This window comes from Capra hircus, chromosome 25 (genome assembly GCF_001704415.2).
Source record: "Capra hircus breed San Clemente chromosome 25, ASM170441v1, whole genome shotgun sequence".
NCBI lineage: Eukaryota > Metazoa > Chordata > Mammalia > Artiodactyla > Bovidae > Capra > Capra hircus.
The window spans coordinates 38340907-38361272 of NC_030832.1; the positions used below are offsets into that span (position 1 = coordinate 38340907).

The 20366-nt window shown below is 51.4% G+C and overlaps 1 long non-coding RNA gene across 1 annotated transcript; it reads right to left on the reverse strand.

Annotated features, from left to right (window-relative positions):
- LOC108633923 lies at positions 7284–12617 on the reverse strand. Its single transcript, XR_001917295.1, has 3 exons — positions 12320–12617; positions 10340–10509; positions 7284–8294 (listed from the first exon to the last, which is right to left on the reverse strand). It is a non-coding gene; the product is annotated as an uncharacterized LOC108633923 (long non-coding RNA).

A 20366-nucleotide genomic window follows, 5' to 3' on the forward strand; every position in this document is an offset into this window, starting at 1 on the left:
AAATCACTGCAGATGGTGATTGCAGCCATGAAATTAAAAGATGCTTGCTTCATGGAAGAAAGTTATGACCAACCTAGACTGCAAATTAAAAAGCAGAGCCATTACTTTGCCAACAAAGGTCTGTCTAGTCAAAGCTATGATTTTTCCAGTAGTCATGTATGGATGTGAGAGTTGGACTATAAAGAAAGCTGAGTGCTAAAGAACTGATGCTTTTGAACTGTGGTGTTGGAGAAGACCCTTGAGAGTCCCTTGGACTGCAAGGAGATCCAACCAGTCCATTGTAAAAGAGATCAGTCCTGAATATTCCTTGGAAGGACTGATGCTGAAGCTGAAACTCCAATACTTTGGCCGTCTGATGTGAAGAACTACCTCACTGGAAAAGACCCTGATGGTGGGAAAGATTAAAGGCAGGAGGAGAAGGGGAGGGCAGAGGATGAGATGGTTGGATGGCATCACTGACTCAGTAGACATGAGTCTGAGTAGGCTCTGGGAGTTGGTGATGGACAGGGAAGCCTGGCGTGCTGCAGTCCATGGGGTCGCAAAGAATTGGACACAACTGAATGACTGAACTGAACTGAACTGAACAAGGAGAGAGCCTGGACCCAGCCCCTCATTTATAGATGAAAAACTAGGCTCAGACAAGGACGCAGGCTTACCTCCAATTCCTCCCCACCAGCCTCTATCTGTTTGCAGATAGAACCCACAGTTAAAAGGTTTTATAATTAATATAATGAATGTCATTCTGTGGGCCTTCTGTAAAACTGTCAGCTTAGAAAGGCTAAAGTGAAATCTTAGTATGATCACATTTTAAGCTCTGTGATTACCCAACAACACCGCTCACAGTCACAGAAAGTACAAGAACTGCTCCCAGCTAACACGGAGTTTTCATGAACACTGGTGATTGAGACGTAGGGAGACCCCCAAGACTGGGCCACTGCCCAACTTTAAGAAGGAAAGGTCAGATTGGAGAGTAAACAGAAGAGGCCCCAGATGACAGAGTTCGTGGAAACGGACCCTCCATTAAGGCGGCTTTCAGGCACATGTGCTGGGCTCTGAGCATCTTTTTATGGCTTTGTTATTCTTTTGCATTTGTTACCAAAAGCATCCTTTTCAGCTTTGGGTCCAATTTAAGGACACACATGTGTAATTAGGCCAGTGTTATATGGCTGCACATAAAGCCTGGTGACTGCGGAATCTCATTAGTTTTCGCTTTGGTAAATCACCAACCTCAGTCCACTCACCAAAGTGGCGGTGTGTCCTCTAAGTACCTGTCAGCAGGAAGACTGCCCGCTGGAAACTCCTTAATTATGAAGCACTCTCAAGAGCTCATTAGGAACTAAATTACATCCTAGTCACCAAGGAAGCCAACTTCTTGGTTTGCAAGGAAGCGCACTGGTTGGATAAAGGAGCGTTGCTGTATCACTCACGCACTCATTCCTTCATTCATTTACACGGTATCAAATTGGACATTGCTTCCTCTGCCTGGAACGTCTTTTCCCAGCAAAACTCATTTCTCCTGCTCCTTCCAGACTCAGATCAAGTATTCATGTCTATGACGCTTTCCGGATGGAAAGAAGTCCTTATTCTAAGGTGGAACAGAGCATTCAGAGAGGAGAGACTGAAACACAGGCAGCAACAGTCAGACGGACTGTGAGAAATAGAAATCGTCTAAACCACAGCCTGAGACGACTTTATCCCCTGGCAACTGCCCTAATTTTGTCCCTGCTTCCAATTTAGAGCCCACCAGAGAAAGCCAAATATACTCCCCAAACTAGTCCCATAGGCTGCTGCTCTGTGAGCCCGCCCCGGTCCCCCAGGCCAGCCTCCCCTTTGGTCCACTCTAAATCTTTCCTACCGACTTCTGTTAAGTCAGTTCAGTCACGTCCAACTCTGTGTGACCCCATAGACCGCAGCATGCCAGGCTTCCCTCCTTCACTGTCTTCCAGAGTCTGCTCAAACTCATGTCCATCAAGCCGGTAACGCCATCCAACCATCTCATCCTCTGCCACCCCCTTCTCCTCCTACCTTCAGTCTTTCCCAGCACCAGGATCTTTTCCAGTGAGTCAGTTCTTCACATCAGGTGGCCAAAGTATTGGAACTTCGGCTTCAGCATCAGTCCTTCCAATTAATATTCAGGACTGATTTCCTTTAGGATGGACTGGTTTGATCTCCTTGCAGTCCAAGGGACTCTCAAGAATGTTCTCCAGCACCACAGTTTGAAAGCATCAGTTCTTCAGTGCTCAGCCGCATTTATGGTACAACTCAATCCGTACATGACCACTGAAAAAACCATAGCTTTGACTATACGAACCTCTGTTGACTAAGTAATGTCTCTGCTTTTTAATATGCTGTCTAGGTTTGTCATAGCTTTTCTCCCAAGGAGCAAGTGCTTTTTAATTTCCTGGCTGCACTCACCATCTGCAGTGATTTTGGAGCCCAAGAAAATAAAGTCTGACACTGCTTCTCCTTCTTCCCCATCTATCTGCCAGTTCCCATAGGCACAACCTAAAAGTCAACCAACGCAGGGCAGTCTTGAGGATTCTGCGTGGACACGTGGAGGACTAACAAGTTTCTGAGTATCTCTAAGTGGAGTTGTAATTCCATCACTGATCTGCACCCCCAGGGGGCACCAATGAGCAATTTCCTCCCACCCCAACCCCTCCACCCCACCACACCCCCCCACCCCACTCCCCCCACCCCCTGCCCCCATCCCACTCTGTGGCTGGGCCTGACCCTGGGGGCAGAGGCCAGGGCGGGGCATTCGTGCTGCCAAGGCTGGGAGCCTCTGTTGAAAACAACCCCAAATGCCAAGCACCACGAATTATTCTGTGAATTTTACAGGAACCATAAATATTACATAGCGCATCGCTTCAGTCCTGCCAGCCCTGGAAGCAGGTGCTCTACACACTCCAATGCAGTAATCAGGCAAACTCAGCCAGGGATCAGCCTCGGCCATAAAGATACAGCCACTCGGCGCCTCCAGACCCGGCATTAGGAAAGACCAAGGTGAGAAGGGTCCAGGGCTGGATGATGTCCGGAGTCAGAGAGTCGCGTTTTTCGTTGTCTCCTAAGAACTCCAAATTTTATTTTAATTCTGATGCTGTCCAAGGCTGGTAACAGCCTCACCAAATCCAAATTAAATACACATTTTAGGGATTTTTAATCTAAGCCATTCCAGCAAATGTGCTGCTTTGGGAATGAATTATTTATTTGTTTGCATCTGAGGGGAGACTTCTACCGATAGACCAAGGCCCTGGGACAGTGGTCAATAAATTAAAAGGGTAGCCTGTAGCCAGGATAAGGGCGGTCTGCCCCTGGCTTGAGGTCCTGACAACCCACCTGGCCACCCTCACGTGTCGTGGAAAACAGACCACGTGGGCCCAGCCTAGAATTGCCTACTGAAGTGCTCACCTCAGACTTGGCTTTTCCGTGTGCTCTTGAAAGCATTTGTCTCTCAAAAGCAGACTTAAAATTTTTACGCTTTGAATCCCCATCGATTCGAGGAAACAAACTTCTAGAGAGAATATCAGATCAATCTGCCTTCTCATTCTGAGCTGGAAAGGATCTGAGTTTTCTTACCCATGCTGTTTGCAGAATTTTGTTGGGGTTTTGTCAAAGTACTGCAAGTTTAGATGGGGGCATTTTTGGGCCACGTGGAGCATGTGCCCTGATCCCAAACCCCTGAGAGTCTGAATTAACGTCCAGATGTGTTTTCATCGTTAATCAGTCATGTCTGACTCTTTGCGACCCCATGGACTACAGCACACTGGGCTTCCCTCTCCTTCACTGTCTCCTGGAGTTTGCTCAAACTCATGTCCACTGAGTCAGTGATGCTATCTAACCATCTCATCCTCTGCCGCCCTCTTCTCCTTCTGCCCTCAATCTTTCCCAGCATCAGGGTCTTTTCCAGTGAGTCAGCTCTTCGCATCATGTGGCCAAAGTATTGGAGCTTCAGCTTCAGCATTAGCCCTTCCAATGTATATTGCGGGTTGATCTCCTTTAGAATGGACTGGTTGGATCTCCTTGCAGTTCAAGGGACTCTCAAGAGTCTTCTCCAGCACCACAGTTCAGAAGCATCAATTCTTCGGCGCTCAGCTTTCTTCATGGTCCAACTCTCACATTTGCACGTGACTACTGGATAAAGCAGCAGTCAGGGCCCCAGCCCAGAGAACACGAAGGCCTGGATTCACCCTGTCCAGCGAAGCTTCCTGCCCCAGTGGAGCATTCCGCATCTGCACTCTCCAGCGCACTGGCCATGTGTGGCCACTGGACACTTGAAATGCCAGATCGTGTGACCAAGGAGCTGAACTTTTCATTTTTAAATTTCAGGTGTTTTTAGTTCATTTAAATTTTAGAAGAGCTACTTGATATAGTTATTGGAAAACTCTTAGGAATGCTTGGGACAACTTGGACATTTGAATCTCCTTTTTCTCAACTGCAAAGTTTATGGAGTCTAAATACAGACCAAGACTGTCAAATGAAAATTTAGGTCTGAATTGAGATACGCAGTGAGTATAAAATGTTTTGTTAATCATGTTTATATTGATTATATGTTGAGGTGATAAATGTTTTGGATAGATTGAGTTAAGGAAAATGTACTATTAAAATTCCTCGCTTCTGTTGCATTTTGCTGTTTTCACATGGCTCCTGGAGAATTCAGACCACCTGTGTGGTTTGTGCAGTGGCCCTGGTGGCAGTATTGATGGCTCAGCCTCAGCCAGGCTCTGGGCACAGAGGTGATGAGGTCTCAGCACTGTGGGGGAGAGAGAAAAATAAGCAAGCATGAAAATAGCACGAAAGAAGAATGTTCTGAAGAGACCCTACATATGCTTGGAACCAGTGTGTCTCCAACCTGAGCGACTGTACACGGCAGACTTGCCGGGGGCCCTGGACACTGCTCCCTAAAGCAAAAGCGGGACAATCAACAGCCAAGGCCCCGTGAAGTCCTGACACCAAGGCCTCGGTGCCCTCATTTTCAGAACAAAAATCAAACCCCAAGTCTAACAGCAAGATCTCCATTTGTAGTCTCAGCTCCTTTGGAAAACATGGACATCATATGTATTAATAAGACGGCCTGGGTGGAGAATACCACCCCCTGCCTCCCAGCTCCCCTCCTGACCTGGCCCTGCCCACGACTGTCACCACAATGACGCGTGGGGGCCTATGTTGCAGCAGGTGGTCCCATTCTTTATAATGGGACGGCCCTTTGCTGACGTCAGAAAAATCCACGTAATAGCCAAGGATGGCGGCTGTGCTCCAAGCATCTGTGGATTCAGACACCACTAGAGAACAAAGAGTGACTGTGAATTAATTCAGGCACATTTTAAAAATAATTTGAAATTTATTTATTGCAGCATTTACATACACTTGAGAATTAATCCCCGGTGGGGACACTTTCTCTGTACCAACTGCAGAACGGTGGTGCCGATTCGGGAAGCCTGGTGGTAAGCCCTGGGCTCAGGTGAGGGGAGGGAGCCATAAGCCAGAGGGAAGCTGGAAGGGGTCCAGGATACCCTTGGGACCCCCCAGGTCTTAAGTGCTGACGTCTCAGCTTGGATCCAGGAGGCATTTTTTTCTGCCCAAGAACCCCAGGAGGAAGGAAGTTTCCTGGGAGGTGTGTTACCTGCAGGAGAAACTGGGCCCAGGACTCAGGGTCCATGGGGCTGGACAAGCTGTGTCCAGACACGCTCTCTGTAGAAGCCACGGTTGAGTCAGTGATACTGAGCCAAGGCCTCGGGGAGGAGCCTTTGAGTGCTCCCCATGTCTTGGGTTGGGTCCCTAGAAGCCGGCTCTGAGATAAGAATTTGAGGGCAAGGTGGTTTATTGGCAGATAAAGTGATGGGATGGGGAAATGAGATGCGGGGATTAATCCCATGGGGGGACCCCAGGACCCCATCAGAGCCCAGTGTTGTCTCCTGGAGTATTTACACACTGTGTTAGTTACCTATTACTGCAGGAAAAAGATCATCCCAACTCATAACAGTTTAAAACAATGAACATTTACCATCATGCTCTCTGTACTCGGGAAATTCAGGGGAGATGCAGTCAGTGGTCCTTGCTTAGGGTCTCTTAGGAGGTTGCAGTTAAGACAGTGGCAGGAAAGTTCAGCTGGGGCAAGAGGATGTGTCCCTAAAATGGCCCCAAATGGCTTGCGAGTCAGTGCTCCGTCACCTGGCTCCAGGGTTATCTCGGCAGAGCACTGGAGCTCAGAGGAAATAGGAGTCTCTGCCCAGGAATCCAGGAAGGCTTCTCAGAGGAGGTGGCCATGGAGAGAGGTTTTCCAAGGGAAGAAGGTGCTCCCACCAGGGAGACACAATTCTTCAACTGGCTGACTTCAGAGACTGTCAGGTGCTGCGGCCAAGGGGAGCACAGTGACGGGGGTGAGAGATGTCATGTAGCCACGTGGCCCGAGGGGGCTGAGAGCGCAGGCTGTCCTGACAGAGACGTTGGTTTGTTGCTGTCCTGTGTTGAGCTTGGTTCTGAGGCTCCCTGTATATGGTCTCACTTAACGTTTTCTTGTGGTTTAGTCGCTCAGCCGTGTCCAACTCTTTTGCGACCCCGTGGACTATAGCCCATCAGGTTCCTCTGTCCGTGAGATTTCCCAGGCAAGGATACTGGAGTGGGTTGCTATTTTCTTCTCCAGGGGATCTTCCTGACCCAAGGATCAAACTCATGTCTCCTGCTTGGCAGGCAGATTCTTTACCACTGTGTCGCCTGGGAAGCCACACGTAAGGTTTACACACACTCTAAGACAAGCAACATTACTATCACCCCGCAGTTTACAGAAGGGGAAACCGAGGCACAGGAACGTCAAGTGGCTTATGTACCAGTTCAAGTTCATTATGGTTGCCAACAGCAGGGGTGTGGGGGAAGGAATAGTTAGGAAGTTAGGGAAGGTCATGTGCACACTGCTGTATTTAAAATGGGTAATTAACAAGGATCTGTTCTATAGTGCAGGGAACTCTGCTCAGTGTTATGTGGCAGCCTGGATGGGAGGGAGGTTTCGGGGGAATGGATACATATATATTTGTGTGGCTGAATCCCTTCAGTGTTCACCTGAAACTACCTCAACATTGTTCATCGGCTATACCCAATACACAAATAAAAAGTTTAAAGTTTGAAAAAAAAAAAACCACCCAAGTTTAAGTTCAGCCTTTCCTTGGCTGAGAGAAAAACAAGTGCAAAGGCCTTGAGGCACGAATGACCTTGGGGGTTAAAGAGAATTTCAAATAAGTGGGTCGAATCTGGTTCTAGGTCCGGCTCTGGGGGTGGGTGGGGGCCGGTGTCGGGGGGGGGGGGGCGGGGATGGGCTAAGTTGTTCCCGGCAGTGGCTCAGCCCACAGACCTCAGACAGAGGACTTGTGTAGCGGGTCCTCTGACTCCCTCCCCAGCTCCAGCCCCGCGTGGGGAGGCTGATCTCCCGAGAGCCAGCTGCGTCATATCTGTTTGGATTTGCCATTAGAACTGTCTTCTAATTTAATTTTTCCTTGGTGTCTCTCTCCGAGTGACTGAACTCTGAGTCATTTCTAAAGAAAACGTGCCAGAGGTAAAAATCAGTGGATTTTAAATGAAAATCGAGAGCTGCATACAGACACTTGGCAGCCTCCAAGGCTGGCCAGCAAGCCTGGCTGGCCCAGAGCAGCGCACACAGTCGGTGCTCAATGTATGCTGAGTGTCCATGAATGACATCACCGGATAGGACGCTCTGTCCCGTCCCTCACAGACCTTCCTACTGCAAAGGAGCATTGGGCAGAGGGAGGCCAGACCCCGGAGGTTTCAGGACACAGGCCGCACACAACAGTGAGTCAGGACGAGCTTCGGGCCAGCTTTCCATCGGGCCCAGTCTGTCTCTGGAGCAGTACCCGGCCCTCCCCGCCAAGCTGAATCTCTGGAGCACCTGCCAGGCCCCTCCCACTCGGGACACAGGGGTTGTGGTTGCTGCCTCCACACAACCCCGGGGTGTGTCCACATTACGGCTGCAGCCTGGATGGTCTTGGGTGGCCCAGGGCTCATCAGTCTCGTCCACTCTCCGTCTCTTGGTCCCTTTGAGGGGCTCTTTGAGGCCATCGGGCCAGATAAGCCAGGGCCAGAGCAGGAATTCTGTCTGCCTGGTCTTCTTACTCCCCGGTCCTCATCCCCACAGGACCCCAGGGGCTGCCCTGGCCGCAACCCCCAGCTCCCGAGTGAAGCCAGTTCCTCCGCTGCGGCCTGCGTTCTGCACGTGAGCGTCAGAGCAGAAATGAGACGCTCCCACGGCGGGATCGGCAGCCTCCAGCTTTCTTTTCATCTTTCCCCTGTTTATTCAAAAACAGAAGAAACAAACACAAACACAGGAAGTGGGGGTCGGGGTAGGGCTGGGGAGGGTTCTGGCTCCAGTGGGGAGAAGGGTGGGCTGGGCGTGCCTCTGGGTGATTCGAACTCTGCGATGCTCCCAGGCAGGCCTCTCACGTGGCCCCAGGACCTCGAGGGGCACACCCCTGCTCTGCTGCCTCTCTGCTGCCACTCCCCGACAGGCTCCAAAGGAAGACAGGGTAGCAGCTTTCACCCTCCTCCGCCTCAGACCTCTTCAAGTAAGACACCAAGCTGCCTCGGCAGGGACACTTCAGAATATATTTCAGTGTAATTTGGGACAGTTCAGTAATTTTCCAGAAGTACATTAACTAAGCCCGCTGCCTGCCTTTCATGTAAATGTTGTCTTCCCATTATAATAATTATCGTGATATTTATCATGCATTAAATGTGTACGTATTCCAGGCTCTGCCGTCCCGGAAGGGAGGTGTTGCTATTGTCCTCATTTTCCAAATGAATAAACAGAAGTTCAAATGAATCCTCTGTGGAGGTCGTGTTCTAAGTGACGTTGCCAGATCTGCCCATCTCTGGCAGACAGTGAGGATCGGATGCCCAAAGCCACTCACAACACCCTTTCTCTTGTTTTCTGCTGCTGCTGCTAAGCCGCTTCAGTCACGTCCAGCTCTTTGCAACCCCATGGACTGTAGCCCACCAGGCTGCAGTCCGCTGCATTCTCCAGGCAAGAATACTGGGGTGGGTTGCCATGCCCTTCTCCAGGGGATCTTACCAACCCAGGGATCCAAGCCACGTCTCTTATGTCTCCTGCATTGGCAGGAGGGTTCTTTACCACTAGAGCCACCTGGGAAGCCCGTCAGCAGGTATGAGAGGCAAAAGGGCCCAAGAGAGGGGCCCACACGACAAGGTCATGTGACCTGCTGCTGCCTGCTCTTCCATCGAAATACCTGACGAGCACGGTGGGACAGAAAGAACAAGCATCACTCGTTTGGCCATCGGAAGGTGAGGGACCAGGTGCACCTCCCCCCAGCTCCCCAGGAAGTGCTCAGTGTGGGCAGGTGCCAACACCGGCTTTGGACCTCACGACACCAGATGTCACAGAGCTCTGCCCTCATTTAACAGATGAGAACACTGAGGCCCAGAGATGCCAAGTCCCAACCAAGTCACATGGCTGCTTAGGCGGTCAGAGTAGGTTTTCAAACCCAGGGCTACTGAACGCAAAGCCTATTCTTCTAGTAGGTGGCTTAAGGTTGGCGGCAGCCTGGACTGCTGGCAGGGGGATTCCAACCTCAGTGATCCAGGAGGCTGGCAGCATTCTGGGAGAAATGGATCAAAAGGGATCTGGACAAGGGTTTGGAACAATGACTTAGGCTTGAGTCTGAAACCCCAGGGTGGTCTCCAGCCCACAATAGTCCTGGGAAGCAGAGGGAAACCCGAAGTACATGGTTGCACAGAACCAGCCCGGACTTCAGACGCCCACCTGCAGGGGACAGACAGACTCGGGTGCTCAGCGAACCCTGCGTGTCTGATATTCCTTCTCCAGCCTGTTATCCAAAGGCCTGGCCCGTTTCCCTTGGTACCTTTGCATTAAAATATTGTCTGCATATGGTGGGGAAATGAATGTCCCGCTTCCTTTTGGAGCTTTAATGACTTAATATGCAACAAAAGGAGAATTTTTCTCCTGGGAGACACTAACAGATGCTGCTATTTGAATCCGGGCTGTGCGTTCCCTTCCAGCTGCCGAGCCCGAATAATGTGGACGCTACACTCTGGTGTCAGAGCAGAGTCAGGACGTGGCTCAGCCTCGCAGTGGGGACTTTGAATCCAATCTGGGCTCTTTGTTTAAGGGAAGGAGATTTGAGCTTCCGTCAGGTGTTCCTGGTTTCCTCCCAAATTGAAAGGACAGTAGAATCAACGGGGATGCCCGCTCAGAACAGCCGTCTTGGGGACTCCTCGCCTCGCTGGAGAAAGCTCCAGATAAACAGACTTCCCAGTTCCCGCCCGCTCCCCATGACAGCCTTCCTCCTGGCCTCACCTCTGTTCAGATGGTGTTGTTCGCAGCCGCTCTCCCCTGAGTTCTTCCCATGACGCATGAGCAAATGTTCAGCTGCAGAGAGGAGATCTGGTTGTCAAGTGACAACGAAGGCTTAGAAATGAGCTGATCTAAGATTTCAAATCCTCTTCTGAGTGACCTGGGCCGAGTTCCTGTATTGAGCGGATGATACAGACATTTTAACATCCGGAGCCTTGTTGACCTTGGAGGGATGACTCACCAATTCTTAGAGGTGGTGAAGGACTCACTCGTTACTTCTATATGCAAACCAATCCATCCAGAGCTCGTACTCTCAACCCCCTCCTCTCTGAGGCTCTCACACTCTGGCCCAGAATCCACCTGCCCTCATCACCCCAGGACCAGGTGCCAGGCAAGTAGGGACTGCACTATTGCTTCAGAACCACTGGAATTATCCACATTAGCCCATCCTAAGCCTGCCTCCCTGTGGAAACCACCTGAAGGTTCTTGCCCATGAATTTCCCTCACTCCCTCTGCTGCCTGGCTGACCCTGGTGCTCCCCATGTGGCCCTGCAGGACATGCCGCCTCCTCTCAGAAGCTTCGTGTGACAAGCTCTCTTTTCTTTTTTTTAAATTTGGCTACCCTGGGTCTCAGTTGCAGCATGCAGGATCTAGTTCCCTGACCAGGGATTGAACCTGGGCCCCCTGCATTGGGAACATGGAGTCTTAGCGGCTGGACCACCAGGAAAGTTCCCAAACTATCTTTCCAATGGCAGTCATCACTGCTGGTCTCACCCCATCTGAATAATAATAAAGTGTTAGTTGCTCACTCATGTCAACTCTGCGACCCCATGGACCGTAGCCTGCCAGGCTCCTCTGTCCATGGAATTCTCCAGGCAAGAACACTGGAGTGGTTAGCCATTCCCTTCTCCAGGGGATCTTCCTGACCCACGGATCAAACCTAGGTCTCCCGTACTGTAGGCAGTTTCTTTTCCATCTGAACCACTGGGGGATCCCAATTTTAAAACAGTTCCTTAGCTATCTGGGCCTTAATTTCCTCATCTTTAAAATGGGGATAAAAATAGTATTTGCTGACTAGAGTGGTATTTAGGATCAGAGTTAATGATTGTGAATGCTAACCACACAGTCCCGCACTTAGCAAGTGCTCAATAATGTTAGTGATGATGATAACAACTAATAGTACATTGGCTGGGGGATTATTGTAGAAACAGCATGATTCTGAGGTCACAGGTTCAATTCCTGACTCTATCACTCCCTAGCGGGATGACCGGGAACTCAACCTTTGGGGCTTCAGTTTTCTCACAGGGAAAGTGGAGATGAGGACCATCAGCTGCCCAATATTAGTGAGAGGATATCACCTAAAGCGTCTGCTGAATGCTGGCACCTAGACCCACTCATAGAAGCAAGTGCTGTGCTGGAAACAGAGTATGTTTTTGCCAAATACAAAAGAACAGGCTTCAGGTCCAAAATATTGGCTGAGAGTTTATTTTGATCTCAGTCCCCAAGGGGGAGAGTTGATTTTTCTTTCATCCCTGGGCCTGATTTTTGCCACTTGGGATTTCTGAAAGCCAGCCTCTTGAGGGATGCGATACCTCATGCTTCCCACCACCCGGTGGTTATAAAAAGCTCTCACCTTCCAGAAGAGTGACTCAGGGTGTTAGCCCTAGAAGCACTGGAAAGTGAAAGTGTTAGCCGCTCAGTCGTGTCCTACTCTTTGTGACTCGCTGGACTGCAGCCTGGCAGCCTCTTTTGTCCATAGGATTCTCCAGGCAAGAATACCGGAGTGGGTTGCCATCCCTGCTCTGGGGGAATCATCCTGACCCAGGGCTTGAACCTGGGTCTCCTGCATTGCAGGCAAAGTACCGTCTGAGCCATGGGCTCAAATCCTGTCTCTGACACTCTGAAGGTGCCATGTGGAGAAGGTGCCTTGGTTTGCCCATCTGTAAAATGGGCTCTGGGGAGGCCAAGAAGGTCCAACCTTACCAAGTGCCCAGAGCAGCACTGTTTGTCACAGGCCCTGGTGTGTGGGGGTCAGCACCTCCTCTGGCCTTCTTGCTGTTCCCCAGAGACTCAGAGCTCAGAGCGCTGGTGGGGGGTCAAGCAACGTTCAGCCTCCTGCTTCACAGGCAAAACCGCAGGACCTAGGGGTACTTAATCTGGAAGAGAAAAGGCTCCCAAACGAACATTTACTGAGCACCTTGTTGTTGTTTAATTGCTAAGCAATGTCCGACTCTTCTATGACCTGTGGAATGTAGCCCACCAGGCTCTGCTCTCCATGGGACTTCCCAAGCAAGTATACCGGAGTGGGTAGCCGTTTCCTTCTCCAGGGAATCTTCTCGACCTAGGGCTCGAACCCGTGTCTCCTGCGTTGGCTCATTACCACTGAGCTACCAGTGAAGTCCTTGTTGTGTACCTACGATGTGCTAATTGCTGCTCTGGGGGCTGCATTTCAAACAGATGAGCCATCTCTGCTCGCATGGAGATGACAACCTATCAGAGGAGAAAGATAATAAAGAAACAAGTAAAACCCACAAAAGCATCACCTAAGGATAAGAGCTCTGGCTTCTAAGAGAAAGTGACGTGGAGGGGACAGTGTGAGATGAGAGAGGAGGGGGACCAAGACTGAGGCTGCCACCTCAGAAGACCAGGATCTGAGTCCGATTCCTATTCTCAGCCTGTCTGGGAAGCAAGGCAGGATCACGCCCACCTTCACCTTGGGGGCCTCCAGCCGGGTCGGGGTGGAGGAGCCCAGGAGGCCCCAGGAGAGCGTGAGAAGCCCCTCAGAGCTGTTTTAATTGAAAGACGGCTTCTTCCCTGTGTTCTCTGTAGGCAGCGGGGGCTTTGAATTAAACATGAGCCGTGATTTATTTATCAAGTCTTTGAAAAAGTCTCTCTCTGACTGTGACTCGGTGCAACCCTCCAGTTAACCCTTCCTGGCCTCTGAATGGGGGTGCTGAGAGCCTCCCCATCAGATCCATCTGCAGAGAGGCATGGGGGCGGAGGGGAGGGGTGATGCTGACTCACCCAGGAGGAGGGAAGAGGAGGCTGAAGAGGGCATCAAGCTGCCAGCTACTCGCTTTGATCAGCCCTCGGATCTCCACCGCTCCCTGGGTGCCTGAGCCTGACTCCGCAGACTTACCCCACCCTCCGAGTGGACTGACTTCTTGGTCACGATTCTTCACTCCCCTGTAGCAGAAACGCACTGCCAAACCCTTGCCAGGGTCTAGGGGCAGACAGAGTGGGCTTCCCGCCTACTAGCTGTGGGCATGGCCAAGGGCAGGCTAACGCAGGAGCTCTGCAGAAATCCCTAATGTGCTTGTGCAGCTTGGCCTGGCTTCTCAGGCTCCTGCCTTTCATGGAAAGAACATGCCCTGGGCAGCTGCATGGGCCACAGATATGAGATGTGAGTGAAGAGCTGCTGAACTGTGAGAGTAAATGACTCTTCTGTAAGCCACTGAAACCTGGGGCTTATTACGAAGTTTGAGACAAACCTGAGGCTGTTTGTTACCAGCCTCAGCATGGCAATATCTGACTAGTACACTCAGCCTCCATTGGAAGGCACCAGTGGGCCCGAGAGCTGGAGGAGATGTTCAGGTATCATCGCCCCATCAGCAATGGCCTTGCTTCCTGTCTGCTTTGCTGCGGTTCTAGAAGCTACAGTTCCCTGCCCTTGCCCATCAGGCCTGGAGGCGGTGACGACTTTCCACTTTTGGGAGTCTGTATCACCCTTCCTGGTTGATTCCTCAGTCCCGCCTCTACCTCTGAACACAGCCCTTCATCCGAAAATGCCAGGAAAGCACACCCATGTCATCGCACCATTATTCACAGTAGCCAAAACATGGACGCAACCCACGTGTCCATCAACAGGTGAACGGATAAACACGACGTGGTCCACTCACACAATGGAAGATTATGCAGCCTTAAAAGGAAGGAATTTGTGGCACGTGTGGCTGAATCCTGAAGACATCACGCTAAAAAGAATAAACCAATCACACATACACAAATTGAATACTGTATGATTCTACTCATATGATGTCCCTAGGGTAGTCAGGTTCATAGAGACAAAACGTAGAATGGTGGTTGCCAGGGGCTGAGATGAGGGAGGATGGGGAGCAGTGTTTAACGGGTGTGGAGTTTCCGTTTTAGAAGATGAAAAGAGTTCTGGAGATGATGGTAGTGATAGTTGTACAACATCATGACTGTATTTATTCAAAAAATTCTTTTTGGTCGCATGGTATGGCGTGTGGGATCTTAGTTCTACGACCAAGGATCGAACCTGGGGCCCTGGCAGTGAGAGTGCCAAGTCCTAACCCTTGGACCACCAGGGAATTTCCCATTTTGACTGTATTTGATATCACTGAACTGTTAGCTTAAAAATAGTTAAGATGATACATTTTATGTTGTACATATTTTACCACAATAAAAAAATTAGAAAAAAAAAAAAACTCCCAGAGGAGAGTGTGCCTGGTTGCCGTGCTGACCCTGAGTGATCTCTGGGGTGTGCCCTCTCTCATCTCCAGTCTCCATCTCCTACCCCACCTGAGGTCAGGCCTCAGGGCCAGAAGCTGAAAGGGACCATGTGAGGCTCCAGGCTCAAGCAGGGCTCTTCAGGGCCTGCGGACCAGCCCAGAGCATCACCCTCATGCATCCTCCCAGACACCGGTACCCAGGCACTTGGGGAGCTGAGCTGTAGCCATGACAATCCGCTGGGACAGCAGGTGACACTGGTCACCCAGTGAAGGACTCCGCCCCAAGGAGCGCAAGAGTCAGTCCTAAGGCCCCCCGTCTGGAGTGGTGAGAAGAAAGGTGTGAACTTGGCCCTGTGAACTTGAACCTGTGAGAGGTTCTGGGATGCCCTCATTGATGGGGGACTTCGGGTTACTCCTGTTCACTGTCCTTGTGGGCTGCCAGGACCCATGGCCTGGGAGTCACAGACCTGCTGGGTCCCCGTCGGTGGGAACATTTGAAATAAAGGATCATATGAGTCAGAGCTCTTTAAGTGGTAAGGAGCAGAAACCTCACTTTTACTTCCTTAAACTAAAAGGGTCTTTAATGTGAGAGTGAAAGCATTGTTCACTCGGTTGTGTCCGATTCTTTACGACCCCCTGGACTATAGCCCGCCAGGCTCCTCTGACCATGGGATTCTCCAGGCAGGAACACTGGAGTGGGTTGCCATTTCCTTCTCCAGGGGATCTTCCAGACCCAGGAAATCGAACCTGAGTCTCCTGCATTACAGGCAGATTCTTTACCATCTGAGCCACCAGGGAAGCCCCCAAAAGGGTCTTTATTAATTCACAAAACTGAAAAGTGCTGAGGAGGTGGGCTTCGAAGTTGGGCTCAATTCAGCTGTTTGACCACACCAAGGACCCGGATTCTTCTGTCTCTCTGCTCTGTCTTGGGCTTCCCCCAAGGCTGGCTTCCCTCTAGATGGGGAGTCGGGCAGCCAGGGAACTTGGCAGGATGTTGGGGGGAGCATAGCCCTGCAGCTGAGAGGCGGTTATTTGCTAAGTTCTCACTTCTGTGTTGACTGCCTCCCCCTCCTGGAATATCAGCCCTGTGAGAATGGGCACCGTCCAGCTGCCCCAGTGCCTGGGGGTGGGGGCGGGGGGAGTTAGGGGCAGAGAGCAGGGGCTCAAGAAACGTGGTGGAAGGGCAGTGTCTGGGGGTCTCGCTTGAAGGCAGAGGGGTGTGAGAGCCAGTAGGGAGTCCTGACCATCACCACTCTTCCCGGGCGTGGGATGACGATCGCCCAGGTCCTCCTTCCTGTCCCCTGGCCCAGCATTGCTCAGGGAGGGCCAGATGGCTCCCAGGAGCGGCGAGGCATGGTTGGGCGATTTGATTAACTTGCCTAATGAACTCTGAATTCGTTCCATTTTTTTTCCCCATGACAACTGTACTGTCTCCCTAAAACTGTTATTGACTCCTCGTTCGTGGGGACGTAGGTGTAACAGGAAAGCATGTTCTGCACACGGCCGACGAGAAACCGAGTGGTGTGGGTGGGGGGAGGCAGAGGCGGGGGAGGGGCTACATTAAGTCAAATGGCAGTCAGGTGGCGTCTTCAGGAGACTGACGTGGACCCAGCCACAAATCCTAGGCGCTGGAACAAGTGGAGAGGGCGCAGCGTTGCTATGTTGAGCAAATAAAAACACAGAAGGCCCAGTTAAATCCAAACTCAGATAAACAACAAAGTATTTTTTAGTAAGAGTCTAGCACGCGCCATTAAGGCCATTCATCTGGTAAGGCAACAAGGCAGGGAAAGGGCTCCCTGACAAGAGACAGAAGGGGACCCCAGCGCTGCTCCCCTGGACAGAGGTCACCGGTGACCCCTCTAGAGTCTCCCCACAGAGGGCCGCTAGTGTCCCAGTGGCAGAGAAGGGCCAGGGTGCCCACCCTCTGGCTAAGGATGTCCCCTAGGGTGGGCTGTGGGGCACCTGGGTGCCCACCTGTTACATTCCTGGGGCTGCAGGAACAAAGCATCTTCAAAACTGGGTGGATTGAAACAATAGGCATTTGTCCTCTCAGGGCTGGAGGCCAGGAGGCCACAGGCAGGACGCTTCGGGGGCCACGGTCCCCTCCAGACTCTGATGGAGCATCCTCCCCAGGCCTCGTCCGGCTTCTGGGGGCCCCCGGCAGCCCTTGGTGTCCTCCGCTTGTGGACGCAACGCTGTGATCTCTACCTCGGCCCTTACCTCCCCTCTCTGTGTTTCTGTGTGTCCTCTCTTCTTGTAATAAGATGCCAAGCAGGGCTTCCCTGCTGGCTCAGTGATAAAGAATCTGCCTGCCAATGCAGGAGACACAGGTTCTGTCCCTGGTCTGGGAAGATCACACCTGCCACAGGGCAACTCAGCCTGTGCGCCACAACTACTGAAGCCCGTGTGCCCTAGGGCCCGCGCTCCACAGCAAGAGAAGCCGCACACACATGGAAGAGCAGGCCCCGCTCTCTGCAACTAGAGAGGAGCCCACGCAGCCACGGAGACCCAGCACAGCCAAAAATCAAAACAAAACAAAAGAGACGCCAGTCACTGGGCGGAGGGCCCACCCTGATCCTGTGTGGTCTCATCGCAACTGATCACACCTGCAAAGACCCTGCGTCTACGGTCACATGCTGAGCCGCCAGATGGGCGTGAATTTGTTGGGGGGGGTGGGGGTGGTATGCTTTCCAGCCCAGGTCTCTCTTCTTCCAGAAACACGCTGAACGCTTTTCCCCAGGACTGCCCTCCACCTGTTCCGTGACCAGCAGCCCCTGCTCTGTTCCTCTGCTCTCCTGACCTCTCACCCAGGAGCGCCCCCCAGGACCCAGGGCCCCACCTGGACTCCCTTCAATGCAACCTCCATGCCTGGACCTCCCATGTTCCTAACCACAGCCTGACTGTCTCCCAACCTCTGGACCCCTGCAGGCACACCTGTGCGCACCTGCACACACCTCCACCTGATGCCAACAAACACCTCCGTCTCCACGGCCGACACTTGACCACATCACCACCCCCCACCCCGGTGCTCCGTCTCAGCCGATGGCATCGCACCGCCGTCCCCCGAGCTCCGGCCCGAACCTGAGTCATCCTCACGCCCTCCTCCTCTCGCACCCACAGCCGATCTGCCGGGAAACCCTGTCGGTTCTACTTTCAGAATCGATCCAGCATCCAAGCCCTCCTTACCACCCCCACTGCCGCCTCCCCGGGCTCAGCCACCATCACTTCCCTCCTGAGTCGGCAGGACAGGCTCCTCGTCCTCCCTGTCCCCACGTGAGCCAGGACGGTCCCGTGAACACCTGTCAGATGACACCGGGGTCTCCACTCTCCAGCGGCTTCCATGACGCTGAACAGAATCCAGAGTCCTCACTGGGGTGGCTCCAGAAGCTTCGGCTTGGAGACCTCCCCCACTCCCGTCTCACCACCTCCCTCCTTCTGCCACGCACAGGCTCTTCCTGCTCTGTTCTCACCACAGGGTCTCAGCACCTGCTGTTCTATTTATATATATCCTGTTGGTTGTCTCTCCAGAGAACCCTGATTAGAAAAATTACCACCTGACAATTTTACTACATCTGTGATAGAGAGAGAGATAGATGGGTATTGCATACATATTATCATGTAATACATTTACTAGAATATGAACTCCATCATAGCAGGAATTTCTTGTTTTTTTTTGTTTTTTTTTTTTTTTCTTTTTCTTTTTTTGACTCCACCATGTGGCTTGTGAGATCTTAGTTCCCTGACCAGGGATCAAACCTGCACCCCCTGCATTGGAAACATGGGGTCTTCACCACTGGGTGGCCAGAGAAGTCCAGGGATTTCTTTAAATTTTCTGAAATAGCACCTGGCACACTGTAGGTGCTCCACTGCTGCTGCTGCTGCTGCTAAGTCGCTTCAGTCGTGTCTGACTCTTAGCGACCCCATGGACTGCAGCCCACCAGGCTCCTCTGCCCACGGGGTTTTCCAGGCAAGAGTGCTGGAGTGGGGTGCCATCGCCTTCTCTGATGTGCTCCACTGTGTTGGCTAAAGTCATCATTATTGTCTTATTCTGCCCAGGCTGTCATAACAGAACACCTAAGACTGGGCCGCTTAAACAAACAGAAACTGACTTCTCCGAGTTCTGGAGGCTGGAAGTCCAAGATCAAAGTGCTGGCCACGTAGGTTTCATCCTGACGCTTCTCTTGGCTTGCAGATGGCTGCCTTCTCACCGTGTCCTCATATGGCAAAGGGAGAGAGTGCTGGTGTCTGTTCTTCTCTTTCCTTTTTTTTTTTTTAATTTTTTTATTGAAATATAGTTGATTTACAATGTTTCAGGAGAACAGCAAACTGATTTGGTTATACATACATAATCTTTTTCAGATTCTTTTCCATTATAGGTTATTAGAAGATATTGACTATACTGTTCTTTTTTAAAGACTTTTTTAAAAATGTGGACCATTTTTAAAGTCTTTATTGAATTTGTTACAATATTGCTTTTGATTTTTTATGTTTTGTTTTTTCTTGGCCGAGAAGCAGGTGGGATCTTTGCTCCCCAACCAGGGATGGAAATTGTACCCATTGCATTGTAAGGTGAAGTCTTAATCACTGGAACTGCCAGGGAGAGCCCTGTTCCTTTTTTTTTTTTTTTTAAGAAATATTTACTTTTATTTATTTATTTGGCTGCACAGGGTCCCAGATACAGCACACGGCATGCTGGGTCTTTTAGCTGTGGCACTTAGGATCCAGTTCCCCGACCAGGGATTGAACCCGGGCCCCCTGCATTGGGAGCTCAGAGTCTTAGCCACTGGACCACCAGGGAAGTCTCCCTGCTCCTCTTATAAGACAGCAATCTTATCAGATTAGGGCCCCCACACTTGTGACCCCACTGACCCTCCTCAAGACCTCATCTCCAAATACACTGAGATCCATGCAGCACAAGCTTTATTCAGTAGCCAAAGCATGGAGAAGGGGAACTTCGTGCACTGATCAACTTCCTTCCCACTTGGCGATGGGGATTTAATTTTAAAGAGAAGAGACAAAGGGAGGCAGAGTGAGATTCATAGTAAGGAGGCACCAACAGTCTGTGGGGGAGGGGCAGGGCTCTGCGAGGGAGTGAGGTGCCCCCTCTTTTCATCCATGTTTGGTCTTCACTGTCTGGTCTGTGTCATTCAATACAGAGTGTGAGACTCAAGGTCTGTTGGAGGTCAGATTCGCCCGTCTGGTTCCATCTGGATTTTTTTGTTTCTCCCTCTCTATTGCTTCCTTTCTTACGTCTGGACCCCACAGCCTAAAGATTTATGCTAATTCCTGCTAAAGGTTGGGGTTGGCGAGTTTTGAGCAAAGACCTAGGACAGCACTGGCCACATTCCCGAGCTCCGATTCCCCACAAAGAGAGACGCTGGGGCAGCCAGCACTGCTGGGAATGGTGGGGCTGATCCTGCTGCCCAGATGTGGACAGATCAGCCACCTGCGGCGGGTGCCTGGGGAGACCAGCCAAGCCCGTTAGACCCCCAAGCCCAGCGTCCTTCCCAGGGGGCTTCAGAGACCCAATCCTCAGGCCGTTGCCCAGTGGGTCCAGGGCG